The sequence below is a fragment of the Neophocaena asiaeorientalis genome, unplaced genomic scaffold (assembly GCF_003031525.2).
Source record: "Neophocaena asiaeorientalis asiaeorientalis breed wild unplaced genomic scaffold, Neophocaena_asiaeorientalis_V1.1 scaffold220, whole genome shotgun sequence".
Taxonomy (NCBI): Eukaryota; Metazoa; Chordata; class Mammalia; order Artiodactyla; family Phocoenidae; genus Neophocaena; species Neophocaena asiaeorientalis.
In genome coordinates this window covers 762,570-783,017 of record NW_020174042.1, presented here as the reverse complement: position 1 = coordinate 783,017, position 20,448 = coordinate 762,570, and positions in this window count along the sequence as shown.

Genomic DNA, 20,448 nt, shown 5'->3' with positions numbered 1-20,448 from the left:
ACGTTAAAAATTATTAAATTGTGCATTTTAAATATATGCAGTTTATTATGTGTCAATTATATCTCAATAAATCTATCAAAATATGTTAGAAGAGATGTGGATTAAACACTGTAAAATATGCTACAACGCAAGAGTACCATTTTAATGTAGCAGGATATATTCCAAGCCAGATGCCAGATATCAGCTATTTTTCTGAGTGACTTTTGTGGGCAAACCTTTGCTAGTTGAAGATGTACAAATCCCTTTCTAAAATCAGAGCTCTCACAATCTGATTGTGAAGACATTGCATGATGTATAAAAAGATGAAATGAGCAGTTTTATCATAAATCAGTTCAACATATTTACTGGAGGGAACATTGGTTCAAGATGGCAGAGTAGAAGGACGTGCTCTCACTTCCTCTTGCGATAGCACCAGAATCACAACTAAATGCTGAACAGTCATTGACAGGAAGACACTGGAACTCACCAAAAAGGATACTGCACATCCAAAGACAAAGGAGAAGCCACAATGAGATGGTAGGAGGGGCACAATCAAAATAAAATCAAATCCCATAACTGCTGGGTGGGTGACTCACAAACTGGAGAACACTTACACCACAAAAGTCCACCCACTGGAGTAAAGGTTCTGAGCCCCACATCAGACTTCCGAACCTGGGGGTCCGGCAATGGGAGGAGGAATTCCTAGAGAATCAGACTTTGAAGCCTAGCAGGATTTGATTGTAGGACTTCGACAGGACTGGGGGAAACAGAGACTCCACTCCTGGAGGACACACACAAAGTAGTGTGTACATCAGGACCCAGGAGAAGGAGCAGTGACCCCAGAGGAGACTGAACCAGACCTACCTGCTAGTGTTGGAGGGTCTCCTGCAGAGGTGGGGGGCGCCTGTGTCTCACCATGAAGACAAGGACACTGGTAACAGAAGTTCTAGGAAGTACTCCTTGGTGTGAGCCCTCCAAGAGTCTGCCATTAACCCCACCAAAGAGCCTGGGTAGGCTCCAGTGTTGGGTAGCCTCAGGCCAAACAAGCAACAGGGAGGGAACCCAGCCCCACCCATCAGCAGACAAGTGGATTAAAGTTTTACTGAGCTCTGCCCACCAGAGCAACACCCAGCTCTACCCACCACCAGACCCTCCCATCAGGAAACTTGCACAAGCCTCGTAGATAATCTCATCCACCAGAGGGCAGACAGCAGAAGCAAGAAGAACTACAATCCTGCAGCATGTGGAAAAAAACCCACATTCACAGAAAGATAGAGAAGATGAAAAGGCAGAGGGCTATGTACCAGATGAAGGAACAAGATAAAACCACAGAAAAACAACTAAATGAAGTGGAGATAGGCAATCTTCCAGAAAAAGAATTCAGAATAATGATAGTGAAGATGATCTAGGACCTCGGAAAAGGAATGGAAGCAAAGATCGAGAAGATGCAAGAAATGTTTAATAAAGATCTAGAAAAATTAAATGACAAACAAACAGAGATACACAATACAATAACTGAAATGAAAATTACACTAGAAGGAATCAAGAGCAGAATAACTGAGGCAGAAAAACGGATAAGTGACCTAGAAGACAGAATGGTGGAATTCACTGCTGCAAAACAGAATAAAGAAAAAGAATGAAAAGAAATGAAGATAGCTACGAGACCTTTAGGACAAGATTAAACACAACAACATTCGCATTATAGGGGTCCCAGAAGGAGTAGAGAGAGAGAGAGGACCCGAGAAAATATTTGAAGAGATTATAGTTGAAAACTTCCCTAATATGGGAAAGGAAATAGTTAATCAAGTCCAAGAAGCACAGAGAGTCCCATATAGGATAAATCTAAGGAGAAACACACCAAGACACATATTAACCAAACTATCAAAAAATTAAATAAAAAGAACAAATATTAAAATCAGCAAGGGAAAAACAACAAATAACACATAAGTTAATCCCCATATGGTTAAAAGCTGATCTTTAGGCAGAAACTCTGCAAGCCAGAAGGGAGTGGCTGGACATATTTAAAGTGATGAAAGAGAAAAACCTACAACCAAGATTATTCTACCCAGCAAGGATCTCATTCAGATTCAAGGGAGAAATCAAAAGCTTTACAGACAAGTAAAAGCTAAGAGAATTCAGCACCACCAAACCAGTTCTACAGCAAATGCTAAAGGAACTTCTCTAAGTGGGAAACACAAGAGAAGAAAAGGACCTACAAAAACAAACCCAAAACAATTAAGAAAATGGTAATAGGAATATACATATCTATAATTACCTTAAACATGAGTGGATTAAATGCTCCAACCAAAAGACACAGGCTCCCTGAGTGGATACAAAAACAAGACCCATATATATGCTGTCTACAAGAGACCCACTTCAGACCTAGGGACACATAAAGACTGAAAGTGAGGGGAAGGAAAAAGATATTCCATGCAAATGGAAATCAAAAGAAAGCTGGAGTGGCAGTACTCATGTCAGATAAAACAGGCTTTAAAATAAAGAAAGTTACAAGAGACAAAGGAGGACACTACATAATGTTCAAGGGATCAATCCAAGAAGAAAATATAACAATTATAAACATATATGCACCCAACATAGGAGCCCCTCAATACATAAGGCAACTGCTAATAACTCTAAAAGAGGAAATCGACAGTAACACAATAATAGTGGGGGATTTAAACACCTCACTTACACCAATGGACAGATCATCCATACAGAAAATTAATAAGGAGACACAAGCTTTAAATGACACAATAGAGCAGATAGATTTAATTGATATATATAGGACGTTCCATCCAAAAACAGCAGATTACACTTTCTTCTCAAGTGCGCAGGGAACATTCACTGGGATAGATCACATCTTGGGTCACAAATCAAGCCTCAGTAAATTTTAAAAAATTGAAATCATATCCAGCATCTTTTCTGACCACAATGCTATGAGATTAGAAATCAATTACAGGGAAAAAAATGTAAAAAACACAAACACATAGAGGCTAAACAATATGTTACTAAATAACCAAGAGATCACTGAGGAAATCAAAAAATATGTAGAGACAAATGACAATGAAAACACGACGATCCAAAACCTGTGGAATGCAGCAAAAGCAGTTCTAAGAGGGCAGTTTATAGCAATACAATCCTACCTTAAGAAACAACAAACATATCAAATTAACAATCTAACCTTATACCTAAAGGAACTAGAGAAAGAAGAACAAACAAAACCCAAAGTTAGTAGAAGGAAAGAAATCATAAAGATCAGAGCAGAAATAAATGATATAGAAACAAAGAACACAACTGCAAAGATCAATATAACTAAAAGCTGGTTCTTTGAGAAGATAAACAAAATTGATAAACCATTAGTCAGACTTATCAAGAAAAAGAGGGAGAGGACTCAAATCAATAAAATTAGAAATGAAAAAGGAGTAGTTACAACAGACACCGCAGAAATACAAAGTATCCTAAGAGACTACTACAGGCAACAGTATGCCAATAAAATGGACAACCTGGAAGAAATGGACAAATTCTTAGAAAGGTATCAGCTTCCAAGACCGAACCAGGAAGAAATAGAAAATATGAACAGACCAATCACAAGTAATGAAATTGAAACTGTGATTAAAAATCTTCCAAAAAGCAAAAGTCCAGGACCAGATGGCTTCACAGGTGAATTCTATCAAACATTTAGAGAAGAGCTACTCCCATTCTTCTCAAACTCCTCCAAAAAATCGCAGAGAAGGAACACTCCGAAACTCATTCTACGTGGCCACCATCACCATGATACCAAAACCAGAGAGAGATACTACATAAAAGGAAAATTACAGAACAATATCACTGATGAATATACATGCAAAACTCCTCAACAAAATACCAGCAAACAGAATCCAACAACACATTAAAAGGATCATACACCATGATCAAGTGGGATTTATCCCAGGGATGCAAGGATTCTTCAATATACACTAATCGATCAATGTGATACACCATATTAACAAATTGAAGGATAAAAACCATATGATCATCTCAATAGATGCAGAAAAAGCTTTTGACAAAATTCAACACCGATTTATGATAAAAACTCTCCAGAAAGTGGGCATAGAGGGAACCCACCTCAACATAGTAAAGGCCATATATGACAAACCCACAGCAAACATCATTCTCAATGGTGAAAAACTGAAAGCATTTCCTCTAAGATCAGGAACAAGACAAGGATGTCCACTCTTGCCACTATTTTTCAACATAGTTTTGGAAGTCCTAGCCATGGCAATGAGAGAAGAAAAAGAAATAGGAAAAGAAAGTAAAACTGTCACTGTTTGCAGATGACATGATAGTATACATAGAGAATCCTAAAGATGCCACCAGAAAACTACTAGAGCTGATCAATGAATTTGGTAAAGTTGCAGGAGACAAATTTAATGCAAAGAAATCTCTTGCATTCCTATACACTAATGATGAATATTCTGAAAGAGAAATTATGGAAACACTCCCATTTACCACTGCAACAAAAAGAATAAAATACCTAGGAATAAACCTACCTAGGGAGACAAAAGACTTGTATGCAGAAAACTATAAGACACTTATATGATGAAAGAAATTAAAGATGATACAAACAGATGGAGAGATATATCATGTTCTTGGATTGGAAGAATCAACATTGTGAAAATGTCTATACTACCTACCCAAAGCAATCTTCAGATTCAATGCCATCCCTATCAAATTACCAATGGTATTTTTTATGGAACTAGAACAAAGAGTCTTAAAATTTGTATGGAGACACAAAAGACCCCAAATACCCAAAGCGGTCTTGAGGGAAAAAAACGGACCTGGAGGAATCAGACTCCCTGACTTCAGACTATACTACAGAGCTACGGTAATCAAGACAATATGGTACTGGCACAGAAACAGAAATATAGACCAATGGAACAGGATAGAAAGCCCAGAGATAAACCCATGCACCTGTGGTCAACTAATGTAGGACAAAGGAGGCAAGGATATAAAATGGAGGAAAAACAGTCTCTTCAGTAAGTGGTGCTGGGAAAACTGGTCAGGTACATTTAAAGGAATGAGATTAGAACATTCCCTAACACCACACACAAAAATAAACTCAAAATGGATTAGAGACCTAAATGTAAGACCGGACACTATAAAATTCTTAGAGGAAGACATAGGAAGGACAGTCTTTGACATAAATCACAGCAAGATCTTTTTTGATCCACCTCCTAGAGTAATGAAATGAAAATAAAAATAAACAAATGGGACCTTATGAAACTTAAAAGTTTTTGCACAGCAAAGAAAACTACAAACAAGGTGAAAAGACAACCCTCAGAATGGGAGAAAATATTTGCAAACGAATTAACGGACAAAGAATTACTCTTCAAAATATATAAACAGTCATGCAGCTCAATATTACAAAAACAAACAACCCAATCCAAAAATGGGCAGAAGACTTAAATAGACATCTCTCCAAAGAAGGCATACAGATGGCCAAGAAGTACATGAAAAGCTGCTCAACATCACTAGTTATTAGAGAAATGCAAATCAAAACTACAATGAGGTATCACCTCACATCAGTTAGAACGGGCATCATCAGAAAATCTACAAACAACAACTGGTGGCAAGAGTGTGGAGAAAAGGGAACCCTCTTGCAGTGTTGGTGGGAATGTAAATTGATACAGCCACTATGGAGAACAGTATGGAGGTTCCTTAAAAAACTAAAAATAGGGGCTTCCCTGGTGGTGCAGTGGTTGAGAGTCCGCCTGCCGAGGCAGGGGACATGGGTTCGTGTCCCGGTCCGGGAAGATCCCACATGCCTCGGAGTGGCTAGGCCTTTAAGCCATGGCCGCTGATCCTGAGCGTCCAGGCCTGTGCTCCGCAACGAGAGAGGCCACAACAGTGAGAGGCCTGCATACCGCAAAAAAAAAAAAAAAAAAAAAAACTAAAAATAGAACTACCATATGACCCAGCAATCCCACTACTGGGCATATACCCAGAGAAAACCATAATTCAAAGACACATGCACCCCAATGTTCATTGCAGCACTATTTACCATAGCCAGGACATGGAAGCAACCTAAATGCCCATCGACAGATGAATGGATGAAGAAGGAGTGGTACATATATACAATGGAATATTACTCAGCCATAAAAAGGAACAAAATTGGGTCATTTGTAGAGACATGGATGGATCTAGAGACTGTCATACAGAGTGAATTAAGTAAGAAAGAGAAAAACAAATACCGTATATTAACGCATATATGTGGAACCTAGAAAGATGGTAAAGATGAACTGGTTTGCAGGGCAGAAATAGAGACACAGATGTAGAGAACAAATGTATGGACACCAGGGGAGGAAAGCGGGGTGTGTGTGTGTGTGTGTGATAAATTGGGAGATTTGGATTGACATATATACAGTAATATGTATAAAATGGATAACTAAGAACCTGCTGTATAAAAAATAAATAAAATTAAATTTAAAAATTAAAAAAAAAACTTACTGGATGCCCAATCAATGAAAGCAATTACTAGTGCTTTCATTTTTAGGAGAAATAAATTAATAGGAAATAGCTGTGGCACTCAGGGAGCCTAAGGTGTAAACATAACTCCCTTTTACAAATTCTATGCAGAAGACCTCATTTAAGTTTAGATATAATACTTCCAGAGATACATGACATCATACAGCAGCTCAGGCCAATTTGGAGAAATGTCAACTTTTAGACTCAGTGAAGGACAGAAAGCAAGAGTCAGTGAAAAAAGCCTTAGCACAGATGATGCAAACAGGGATGAATAACTGCTGAATTGTCCCAGTGATAATTTTGCTGAGTGATATTACTGTGGTCCAACATGGTCTCAGTACAACAGTCACACTGCGAAGATATCACTTTAGTAACCTGATGGGTTATTATTTGTGGGCTCAGTCTTAACAAAATGGCAGACTATTATAGATTGAGGAGACTGGTAATTTTTTTCCAACACGTCTGGTCCAAAAATTAATAAAAGATAAGGGAGAGGCAGAGAGCACTCATGCTAGACAACACGTTTATTTATCGGGTTATTTTAAAAAGAGGGCACAGGTTTTGTTTTCCATTATTTTCTCCATTTTAATTTAGTCTAGATTCTTCTCCATGTTAGTAGAGACTGTGCTTAATTGACACTAGATGGTATTGTGGCTCCTTCAGTTCAACTGGCTTCCTGAGTGAGAGGCACTTTCTGTCCTTGTGTAATTGGTGTGCTGCATGTGTGTTTAATGTAAGATCAATATTTCCTAGAAAAAATAATAGCTGTTTGTTTATGAAATATGGTTTAAGAAAATATAGGACCAGCTTCTTTTCTAGTTTTAAACATTTAAAAAAATGCATTTGTGACACTCACAGTGCATATTCTCAAATGCTACATTTGTATTTTGTCAATAAAATACTATTGAGAATATAAGAAAGAAGGAGCCTAATAGGTCAAATGAGAAAAGGCATTGTGCTGCCTGTTGATGTTATGTTTAAATGCTGCTGAAGCTGGTTAATCTTTCTCTGAAACAATACCATGGAAAGACCAATTTTCATTCTTTCTTTTTTTAATTTTAGTGAGCTCTTCAAATCAGAATTTTATCTTCTAGCATTTAAATGTAATGCCAAAATTTGAATACATGACTGATCAAATAATTTTATTACTGACAAAGATAATAACATTTGCAACAACATTATATCCAGAATTTAGTAACACCGAAAATGTTGATGTTTAGTTTGGATATTTGCCTTACTTGTTCCCTTGATTTGGAAAACTCCTTTTCTTTTCCACTTCAAAAGATATCTGCCCATGTTTCAAGGTCCTGTTAATGGCACTTTCTCAATAAACCCACTTCGCTCTTCCAGTCTGAGTGAATCCCTTATGCTCCCATCATGAAAAATATATTTCTTGCAGAATTTAGGGTAGCCTGTTTTGTCACAATTACCTTGGTAAATATGCATCTTCTCTATAAACGGATAAACATTTTAGAGCTTCGGACAATATTTTGCTCCCTTTGATTCACTGTTCTGAATGCAGGGTAAAGAGTAAGCCTTTAGGACTTCCCTGATGGTGCAGTGGATAAGAATCCGCCTGCCAGTACAGGGGGCACGGGTTTGATCCCTGGTCCGGGAAGATCCCACATGCTGTGAAGCAGCTAAGCCCGTGCATCACAACTACTGAGCCTGAGGTCTAGAGCCCACGAGCCACAACTGCTGAGCCCATGTGCCACAACTACTGAAACCCGTGTGCCTAGAGCCTGGGCTCCGCAACGAGAGAAGCCACCGCAGCAAGAAGCCCACACAACACAACGAAGAGTAGACCCCGCTTGCCACAACTAGAGAAAGCCCGTGCACAGCAACGAACACCCAATGCAGCCAAAAAATAAATAAATAATATTAAATCTTTTTTTTAAAAAAAGAGTAAACCTTTAATAAATGTTCATAAATTGAACTTTTTACTTAAAAAAAGACACATAAAGACAGAAATCTTGAATCAAGCCCACATTTACTATTCTATGAATAGACTCTGAGAGTATGAAAATTACTCTTCACTCTGTACATGTAGGTAAGTATTTTTTTATGATGAAGAGTCTGTGGTTTATTAGAGAAGAATAGTTTATTTCCAAACTCTTCAATGTATTCAGGTAGTAAGTTCCCAGAGATCAGGACTATTTTGGCTCCATTCAAGAACTCTACATATTTCCGTATGAAATGTTTTATGCCTTTCTGAGCAAACCGTTTTTTAAAGGCAATTAAATGTGGCCATTTTCCAAGTGTTGCAAAGACAACATGTAGGAGAGCCAGTTAGGGAACTAATTAACCTTTGGGTGTAAATTAGTTCAGGCAGCTGAAGTCTGAAGGGGAAATGGGGAGCAGTTCTGCCATTTTAGAAAATGAATAATATAGACAATTGCCCTTTCTTGATGAGCTGTTTCAGAGGAATAGGGTCCAGGAGAATGACACCAATTCCATGGCCAGCTGCTGTGATAATTAACCAGAAGCACTGAGATGTTAGGACAACTAGAAGTCTTGGGTAAACATTCCAGGAATGCCTAATATTAATACAAATGGAACAGGAGTCAGCAAGTGTTGCTGGAAAGGACCAGAGAGTAAATATTTTCAGATTTGCCAGACATATGGTTTCAGTTACGTTATTCAAATATGCCACTACTGCAAAATAGCCGTCAATAATAAATGTTAAATAATAAATGAGGTGGCCAGAGTTGGCTCTTGGTCTGCATTTTGCCACTCCCTGGTTAATAAAGTACAATTAAACATTTATAATATTTTAGCAGGTTTGTATAAAAGAATAGATTTAAACATGCTGATAGATGCTAAGTTTTAGTGAGAAATTGACCATATTTCAAGTTAAGCAATTATATATTACATTTATTTCAACTCTTAGTCAAACGTTATGAAGCCTTTTTAAAACTTTCCAGACTGAATTAATCTCCTCTCATTTCTCCCAGTCATATCATGCATCCTATTCCACAGTATGTTTTTTATTGGTGTCCGTTTCTTTTTTATTAAGATTTATTTATTTATTTAATTTATTTTTGGCTGCATCGGGTCTTAGTTGCTGCACGTGGGATCTTCGTTGAGGCATGCAGGATCTTTCGTTACGGCGTGCGGGCTTCTCTCTAGTTGTGGCCTGTGGGTTTTCTCTCTCTAGTTGTGGTGCATGGGTTCCAGAGCATGTGGGCTCTGTAGTTTGCGGCACGTGGGCTCTAGCTGAGGCGTTCAGGCTCGGTAGTTGTGGCACACAGGCTTAGTTGCCCCGCGGTGTGTGGGATCTTAGTTCCCTGACCAGGGATCAAACGCACATCCCCTGCATTGTAAGTCAGATTCTTTACCACCGGACCACCAGGGAGGTCCCTGGTGCCCGTTTCATATGTGTATTTTTCCTTCACTAAAATGTAAATGCCTTGAAATTGAGGATTATGAATTATTCACATTTGTTTCAAAACTTTGAAATATAAAGACCATATTTCAATATCAAAATATTCTATGGAATCCCAGATGCATGCACTTACATTTTAGTATCCATTGAAGAGTACATAATAACAAAAGCTATGAATTTAGAAATGTTTAAAACAAATTGTATTTAATTAGTTGCAATATCTAAATATGCTTTAAAAAGGCAGAACATTATCTAGGAAACATTATTCATTAAGTTCATAAATAGCACTTGGTGTAATTATGGGTTACATGAAATTTGCAAAACTCCACAATTCTTCAGGGATAAATCAGGCCTACTCTCAAGTGTTAACTTTAAATACAGTGTCTTCTTCAGTGATGGTGTGAAAGTGTTTCTGTAACACAGTTTTCTGTAATACATATTTATGTAAATTAAAATTTTATGAATACTTAAATATTACTAAGCATCCAACCAAAAGAAATAATAAAAGATGAGGCAATATACAGATACAAACAAGCTTTCATAGCAATGAGAAGTTGGAAATATTAGAGATACCAGAAGCCATTATAAATGAGTGTAAACTGTTAAAGTGAGAGCCAGGGGTATCGGCAAAAACTTAATTAAAAAAAAAAGGCATTGAAATGTCACATATTGTGGCTGAGAAGCCAAGAAGAATGTAGGAGTACAGAATTCAATCCATCAGAAAAGAAATGAGTTGAACTCAATGTGGATGGAGTTATAGAATAAAGTTCTATAACTTTATTCTAAGACTTCTAGTTGTCCTAACATCTCAGTGCTTCTGGTTAATTATCACAGCAGCTGGCCATGGAATTGGTGTCATTCTCCTGGACCCTATTCCTCATGTATCTAACCTTGGACTGTGAGGAGTTGGATACTTGGGATCTCCTGAGGTGTAGTAGATATAAAAAGGACTCAGTATATCTACCTGAGGGCTGGGTGGGAATGAAAACAGTTGCTTAGAGGTTAAAATAATCTTAGACCATCTGAGAGAGTAATTCTGTTTTCTTACGTGTGTAAGGGGTAAAGATTTGAGTACAGGGCTGGTAAGCTAAATAAAGTAAATATTAATTTTATGTAAATTCAGGATAATCTGTGTCTTCTGCTGTTTAGATATTTCAGCATTTTAACCTTGGAATTTCAGTTTGCAGTAGTACATCATTGATATTAAATTTGTGATGTCAAGTTAGAAAAGAAAAAGTCTGATTAAATATATAAATTATTTGAATGTTTAAAAGAAATTAATTGACTATATGTTTAACTTATTAGTTTTATAAAATTTTATTAAAGGATCACCAATGTTTTGCTTCTTTGGGTTCCGTTTTCTCAGGCACTCAAAGAGAAAAGCAAATATTTTAAATCTAAAATTGAAGTTTAAAATGTTTAAGGAAATTTGCCAAATTTTATGAATGGAGTTAAACATTTAAGGAAATTTAGTCTTTAACTTGAGACAGCCAACATTGTTTAAAGAATAAGTTAAATGTCCTTTTTGTACAGAAATAGCTAAATTTAAAAAGCAGAAAAAATTTGTAGATTGAAATCTTAAGAAAAATAAAGTTTAGAAAGTTTGTGTCTTTAAAAAAATATCACTATTAATTTTAAACCAAAGTAAGTTTAAAGAGACCCCTCTCCCTCAACAAAAACTCTGTGGTTGCCAGGGGCTGGGGGACAGGGGAAATAGGGTGATGTTGATCAAATGATACGAACTTTCAGTTAAAAGGTAAATAAGTTCTGGGGATCTAATGCACAGAATAGGGATAACAGAGTTATAATGGAATAACATAGAATACAATTAATAATACTGTATTGTATACTCGAAATTTGCTAAGATCTTAAGTGTTTTCACCACACATTAAAAGGTAGATGTGAGGCAATAGATGTGTTAATTGGCTCATTGTGGTAATCATTTTACAATGTATATGTATTAAATCACGTTGCAGAACTTAAAAAAATCAAATTGTAAAACCTAAATATTTATTTTTAAAATCATACCTCAATAAAGCTGGGGAAAATCATACTGTCATCTAATTATAGTGGAAAATTTAAATCAATTACATTTGGTAATGATGATAATACTGGTGAGAGCTGACATTTATTGCATCCTTAATAGGTGCTAAGCACAATTGAAACAGGATCTTTTAAATATTTTAAACAATAATTTGAACGATCTTTTATCTTTTCCATTTTTGGAAGAGAAACTGAGGCTTATGACGATTAAGTAACTTGGCTAAATCACATAGCTGGAAGGTGGTAAAATTAAAGAGGGAATAAAATGTGACCTTAAAGATAGGGAAAATGCTTAGGGTTTCCCTGGTGGCGCAGTGGTTGAGAGTCCGCCTGCTGATGCAGGGGACGTGGGTTCGTGCCCCGGTCTGGGAAGATCCCACATGCCGCAGAGCGGCTGGGCCCGTGAGCCATGGCTGCTGAGCCTGCGCATACGGAGCCTGTGCTCCGCAACAGGAGAGGCCACAACAGTGAGAGGCCCATGTACAGCAAATAAAAGATAGGGAAAATGCTTAAAAACTTTCACTTTCTTTCAGCAAAAATTTTCCAGAAAATATTTAAGAAGTGGAATAGGAATTGAGTTTTCAAAAGTAAGAGCAAAAGAAATTATTTCTTCCCAGAAAATCTAAGAGAAGAAGAAAGATTTATAAGCCTGAATTCCAAAATCCACATTTTATTTTTTGGTAATTGCCTGTCATTTCAGAAGGAAGGAAAGTCTGAGTTGAGATGCAGAGAAACATCTCTAAATCTGGGGGCAATATTTTCATTTTTCTGATAAATTGATTTGAAATAAATTTTCATATATGCACACATATGTAATTCTATATACATATATATGGTATATATGGGTATTAAACACAACACAGGACAAATAATGCAAAGATATCTAACAGTGGATTTGTAGGTGTGGGTATGGGTTTAAATTTAGCTGTGCAGTAGCAATATTTATATTGGCTTATTGTCAGCGATGCTATCTTGGTATTGGATTTGTCGTTAATAAAAGTCATGTGGATTATCTATAGGCAATTTACCCCAAATACTTTTATAATAAAGGAACTAATAATCTAGGATGAATGAACAATTCCTACTGCATGTAAATGAGTATCCTACTTCCTCAGACACTCAATACTGATAAGAACTACACACGCAAGCTTCTTTTTTTAAACAGATTCATATATGACATCATTAAGAACAAATCATGACATTCCCTTTCTCTCTTTTTCATCTAACTCCCAATATTACATATACACAAACAGAAACACATATTACAGTTGATCCATATACATATAAATATAAGAAATTATAGCTAATAAATGTGTGTATGTACTAATATATTTGCCTTCAAAAACTGATTTGTAAACAACACAAAACAGATACTGCATAGTTCTATGAATAAAGATGATGTACAACGACTGTTTGGCTCCCCTGAGATAGAAGAAGAAATTTCAAGTCATCAGTCAACAAGTGTTTATTAGTTCCCTGAGTTCTCTTACAAATGTAAGAAATAGAAAAGATCAATAATGCCATTTACCCAATCACATGACAGTATCAAAAAAATTCTAAAAAATACATACTTCTGCTACATGGATTTTTTTTCCTAGTAAGTTACTCCTTTCCCCCCCACCCCCCAAAGATCAATTTTACTTAAAAACTTTCCAAAGTGAACACATGTTTATTCATAGTGAGATCTGTTAAAATAATCTCAATTGTATGAATATTTTGTTCCAAGTAAAATGAGAAAAGGTGGAATTAAAGGCAATTATTAGAAAAGATTCTGGAAAGCATGAATGGACTCTCCATTGGTAGACGTGGAAATGAAGGCTAAGGCAGAGGAATGAACTGCCTGCCAGAGCATTAAAGGTGTGTCCCAAGATAGGCACACAGCCCCTTAGCAAGGGCTGGGAGTCCCACAGAGACAAGGCATTTAATGAAATCTCTGTCCAGTCATTAGCTGACCACTAAGCTAATCAAGCAAGGATTTCATTGGCCATCCATTACCAAGAATACAGACTTAACAGATTAGTTCAGGAAAATCACTAAACAAGCAAACAGTATTACTAACAACAACAAGTATCAACAACACAAAAAACAGGATTGGAGGGTCTGGGTTACAGGGTGGCCACATTATTTGTGTCCAATTTTCAACAAAAAATCATGAGAAATATAAAAAACCCAGGGAAGTGTATGGATGCTTCTTTAAAGAAAAACTAGGCTATTCACCGATGGAAAGGTGAAGGTCAGAAACTTTAAGGAGAGTGGAGAGACTCCTTTTATGTTAGGCAAGGTTTGAGCATGATTTAGATTCTTCATTTTTTATAGGAAACTGATGCAGGGCCTGTTGAGACACGGCCAAAATGAAAGCCCTAAGCAGTTGTTTACTTAGATTATCAGGCTATTTATTAGTCTGGAAATGTTCATTAAAAAGGGACATCTTGGAAATAAGGGATGTTCAAAGGGAAAAAATAATCTGCTGTCAGAATGCAGTGCCTTAAATTGTATATAACTTATTGTTGAAGGTGGTTTTGGCACTTCTGTATATTTTATTTTACCTGCTGTTACCTCTTATAAAACACAGATTGTATATAAAATTGACCTGAATCAGCATTTAGGGAATATACAATAAGTCAGCAAGAAAATTCACCAAACTGACACACTGTATCATATAAAAACATAAATTCCCAGATTAAATAAGGTTGCGAAGGAACCTCTTTTATTTTAGTTTTAATACATATTAAAGAAAATGTACAAGAAAGTCTTTTATAACAAGTGAAAATGCCAAATAACAAAGATTTTATTATAACTGCATTACATATGTGTGAAGTATCTATGATGTACTTTCTTTTTTCACTTGAAATTCCAGTTGGGAAGAGAAAAAAGAGCTTCATTTAATTTGTCTTACAATGAGTGAAAAATATGGCTAACTCTAGTGATTCCAGATCTTTTAATTACTGGTTGCTTTGGATTCTCATAAAGTCTGAGTCCGTGAGTGTGTGTGTGTGTGTGTGTTTGTATACTAGATTCGATGTTGCTGCCCCTGAGGTTAAACCTCTTTTGATTAGAAATGTTTTCACACGTGACTTCTTATATCCTTGAAAAATCTGCGACAAATGTAATGGAATTTTGTAGCTCAAGATGAATAAATCTTCTTGTCCAAATATTTCACATCAAAAATGAGGAGTCCTCAATTATTTAAGCCATTTGATCCTAATCATTATCAGATACTGTCTTACTTGACACTAAAATCCATGTATTCTGAATCTCAGAGTTAATAAATAAAATGTTGATTCTATTATGGATATCTTGGTTGCAGGTCTTGAACCTTCATCTTACTGACTTTGAAGCTCACATTATTTCCTCTATACTATGCTGTCTGATGTTTAACTCTCTACCCGTCATTGTCAAGTCAGGAAAGGGAAACCATACCAGTTATTTTAAAGAAAGAATTTAATATAGGAAGCTGTTTAAACATATGCTGGATACTCATCTTGGAAAATGGGTTACAGAGGTAACAGCAGGAAAAATCCACTCCTTAGGTTAAGGGAACAAAGCTGGGGTCCAGACCCCTGAGGAGGGAGCCTGAACCTTGCCTCAGAAGTCAGAACCTTGCTCTCAGATCTGTCTATAAGGTTGGGTGCTGTCTGGCTAGTATTCACATAGTTGAAAGGGTATCATGAGGTTCTTTGGAGGAGTCTAAAAAAACACTGGAAATTGGAGTCATCTGCTACTATAGGAGCTAACTACAGCTGCTGGGGTGAAGGACCACTGCTGGCTTGATGCTGACAGTAACAACAGGCAAATGGGTACAAGTCCATTCTTCCCCCTCTAGCCTTACTGTCTCTTTCTAGTGCCCTCTGTGGGGAGGACCTAATAGGAGACTAATCAGCAAAGGAGAAATGTGATTTGCAGTGTCCCAAAATCACAAGGTAGAATATTAAATGATAGGTTTGGAACTGAAAGATGATTGTTTTTATGATACCAACCATTTTTCTTTAATAATGACATTACCAGCACTCAGTAAACCTACTAAAATTATATAGTTCTGTTATCCCTTGGGATTTTTATAGGGTTTATTTGTAGAGTTAATAATCCAGTATTATCTTATCCTTGAACAGGTTTAAAACTTTACTCTTATGAATCTGTTTTATGTAGGTCAAATCTTTCATTTATATGCTTCCATAGTGTACTGATTATAAAATTATACATAATCATGTTTAAAAGTATTAATTCTTTTAAAGAAAAAATCCTTTATTTAAACATGTTTGGGGAAATGAAATATCCTTGGATTTCTCAGTGATCACGGTAGACCCTAGTCTCAAGAGACACTTCATGAGAATCAGATCTGTAGCCTTTGTTAATTACTCTGATCTGAAAGGATGATACAACCTCTCTTATCTGCTAGAAAGGGCCAAATGGTTACAGAGCAGGCAAGGTCCCTAGGTGAAGCCCCAATAAAAGGTTTTGCCCCCAATTCCAGTGTGTGCGTGTGTGTGTGTGTGTGTGTGTGTGTGTATGTGTATGTGTGTGGGGTGGGGGAGTTTCCCCACATTTCCAAGCAATTCTCTGATACTAGCTGGGTGTCCGGCAATTCAAATTAATTGTGACAATATTTACCCAGAGTATCCAGTTCTATGGGTTAAGGCTTCATCCTGCAACACTGCCATCTACTTCAGATGCTAATCACAAGTTCAGGTTGTTACCTGTGCTTTTGACCAAATGACTGTAAATCAGAGGTTCCCATGACCCTCTCCTTGGGTTCGATTACTTGCTGGAGTGGCTCACAGAACTCAGGAAACAAGTTTACTCACTAGATTACCAGTTTGTTACAGAGGATCTTAAAGAATGTGAATCAATAGCCAGATGAAGAAATGTATAGGGCAAGGTCCCAAACAAAGAAGCTTCTGTCCTCCTGGAGTTAGGAGCCTGTTAACAGTGACACGTAGTAGCAATCTGGTTCACCAACCTGGAAGCTCGCTGAGTCTTGTTCTTTTAGGTTTTAATGGAGGCTTCACTACATAGGCATACTTGATTAACTTACTGGCCATTGGCAATTGATTCAACATCTAGCCCTACTTCTCTCCCAGGAGGTGGGGTGGGGTGGGAATGAAAGTTCCAACCCTCCAATCACATGGTTGCCTCCCCTGCAACCAGCCCTCTTCCTTGGGTTACCTAGGTGCTTTTCAAAACTCAACTCATTAACATAACCAAAGACTCCTTTGTAGCTCTCACTACTTAGAAAATTCCTGTGGTTTAGGAGATCTGTACCAGAAGAGGCGATCAAATCTATCTTTTGTATTTTAAACCACAATATTACATCCAAGATGCCAGGAAGACTGGGGGTGGCTGTCTTTCTAGGTATTTACACGTCAGAAGGGATGTAGCCTAGAATTTGGAGACATTCTGGGTCATAAAAGATGGAGACACATAAGGCTGTCTGAATCCCACTAAGCTTTTATTTACATGCTGAAGGGCTGGAAGAAGGAAATGTCTCTTTTAGGAGGGGAGCGGAACAACTGCCTCCTTTCCCCTTTATAAGCAGAGAAAGATTTTTTTTTCTACTGACTCACCTGTGGGTCAGCTACTTGAGTAGGATGCTTGCCCTGGCTCTCATCACATCACCTTAGGGTTAAGGACTAGGGCAAGGGTGGCAGCTGACACACTTACCATTTACTATGAGGCATTCAAGAAGAAATCTTTCTCTGACCCAAAACATCTTATATACACATGTACAATAAAATTAGTGAAGATGAACGTTAAAAACTCAGCAATATGACTCAGTATGGAAAATCATTCTTTCATCATCTGACTTAATTATCTAAAACATTAAGCCTAGTATTCATTCAGATTTAATCTGTTACAGTTTGTTCATAAAATCCATACAGATAAAAAGGAAAATGCTTAACTGTAATGTTCTCTTTTATCTTTTGAGATTGCTCAATGTGATCCTGATATTTTGTAGGAATATTTTCCTTTTATTTTTGCTTTTTCTTTAATATGAAATTATTCATTAGGTAACTGTGTAGGTACCTCAAGTGTTTGGAGAAGAAGATGTATACTCTTGGATGGTTTGGAAAAAAGGAAGCAGATGCATATAAAGAAGTGTGTGGGGGGAACAGGTGTGGCAGGATGTCACCAGCTTGTGAATCTAAGCAAGAGACATGCTTAAAATATTAGTAAATTTTTGCAGCTTTTTATGGGTTTATTTTTTTAATTCATTAAAATGATTCTGCTTTGTTTTTACCTTTCTCAAATCAGGTGCTATTTTTTATCCAATAAATAGTTATTAAACTCTTACTACATTTCAGGATCTGTGCTAGGTACCAGACAAAGCAAGCAAAATCTCTTCTGTAGAGCAGGAAAATAAACGTGAAACACATAAATATGCCATATAGCAGTTCCTTACAAAGTTTTTGAAGGAGAAAATGGGGTAAGGTGGTTAGAGAAGATAACGCTCTTGAAGTTTCATTTGCAGAAGCTCTTGAAGGAAGTGAGGAGTGTTAAGGTTCTCTGGGAAGGAACCCTCCAGGTGGAGGGAACAGCATGTAGAAAAGCCCTGAGGTCTTTAGCTATTAGATAAGACATATGCATTCCTTGGATTTGTTTCTCATTTTTCCTCTTATCTACAAGGCTATTCATCTATCTTGACTCTTTTTCTTGAAACACTTCTCAGGCTCCTTTTGGTGGCAGGATGACCACAGTAAGTCCAGGGATGTGAGTATCCATGAACTTATCAACTTGGCATGGAGAATGTGATCCATAGAGTAGATCATATGCTCTATCCCTCAAGACCTAGGCAGAGGGGAGTAAATGAAGTGCAGGTACTGAAAGTAAGAGAGTGCATGGTGTCCCAGAGGGAAATCGGGGTAGAGTTTCCAAAAATAGGTAACAGATTCTGGGAAACCAAAGCCAATAACTATCCACTAAAACTCCCTTTAGAATTCTTATTTGTCCTCGAAATGTAGGAATGTGGAGGGAAATACGATGTATGATAGTAACTTCTAGTCAGAAGCAGTTTTCAAAATATGTTTTATATAAAAAGAACCTTCTGGTATAAAATCAGGCTTTTCAGATTCTACTTAGCATGTAATAAATAGTGAACCCAAGAAGACTTCCCATAACATGGCAGCAAAATGGGCACCTACTGGTATAAATGAGCTATTACACACAGTCTGTACTCAAGATGTACGTGGGACCCATCGACCCAGGTCACGTAAGCACTTGGTTACTTGTAGAGGCAGAGTGTAAGCATTATGCACAGTGGAAATTTCTTTTAATAATTTTCTACAATGTATATTGTATATGTAGTACCTGCTTTAGAGACTAGAGAACTTTCCTATTGTACCTTTTACCCTACAGACCTTCTGCTTCTCCTTTTATCTCTTACTTTTCTCAATCATCAATTAGATCAGTGAATAGAGTTAGACCTATCACACAGATCTTACCTGTGGGAATAAGGGGAGGAGCTTGCCAAATGACTTCCCCATAGCTCTCACCTTAGACTATTGTGGAAATTTTGCTCAGAATGAATAAGGCAGATAAGTGATTGAAAGATTTTTGTTGCTGTTGTTTTTGTAAAGTGCTCTGTAGGGGAGCCATTCTTTTCCCTCTTTTCCTTCCTCTGCAGGTAAAATAGGAACTTAAGGCCTCTAGGAAATGAGAGGGAGAGAGCTTCTGATTTTTTTTCAAGCCATGCTCATTTCTTTTTATAGAAGAAAATGTGATCAGCGATAAAGGGCTGGGAAAGAATGGAAAAAAACACTATTGAATGGGGAGACGTCAGTGTGTCCCCCCACCTTGCCTCCCTTCATATCATTTCAAATTCACTGCCTGCCACACTTCCTGTGTGTTCTTTTCCTCAGCTCCAGTTACTTCTGTGGCATGAGGAGATGAGTCAGGCCAGCTCTGCCTCTGCAAAATAAGCTAGCCATTACCCTGTGGGTGGCCAGGGACTAATGCATAAAACAATTGAGGCACCAAAAACAAGTAGAAAAATAATTGATGCAGTTGATGCAAGCCCAAGCTGTTTTTTTCCAGTTCTGATTTACCAGGGATTAAGCTTATATTTTTGTCTGAAAACTTCTGTGTTTATTTTTAGAGAAAAAAAATGTAATTAGTCATCATTTTCATACACCTAACAATTTTGTGTGTGTTTTATAATTCTATTTTCAGTGATGGAGAGCCCTTAGTGTTGTAATATGTGGTAGTAGTAGTAGCAGCAGTGGCAGTAGTAGCAGTACTAGAAATCACTGTTAAGAGTTTAGTATGTCCCATATATTGTGGTATTTTATAGACATAATTTTTATTTATTACAATAAATAAATAATAATCTATGAAATCCTCCTAGTAACAATCCTATAAAATTTGAATATGCAAATCAAAATTCTTTCTAACTACATTAAATTGCATGTATTTCCTTGCCTACTGTTGTAGATACTAATCTACTGACACATAAAAGTGAGGGTATGGCTTTTGATTCAAGTAAATAGCAGTAAAAAATAAAGTAAGTAGAAGAATATTGGTATAAAGTCATCAGGAGTTATGTT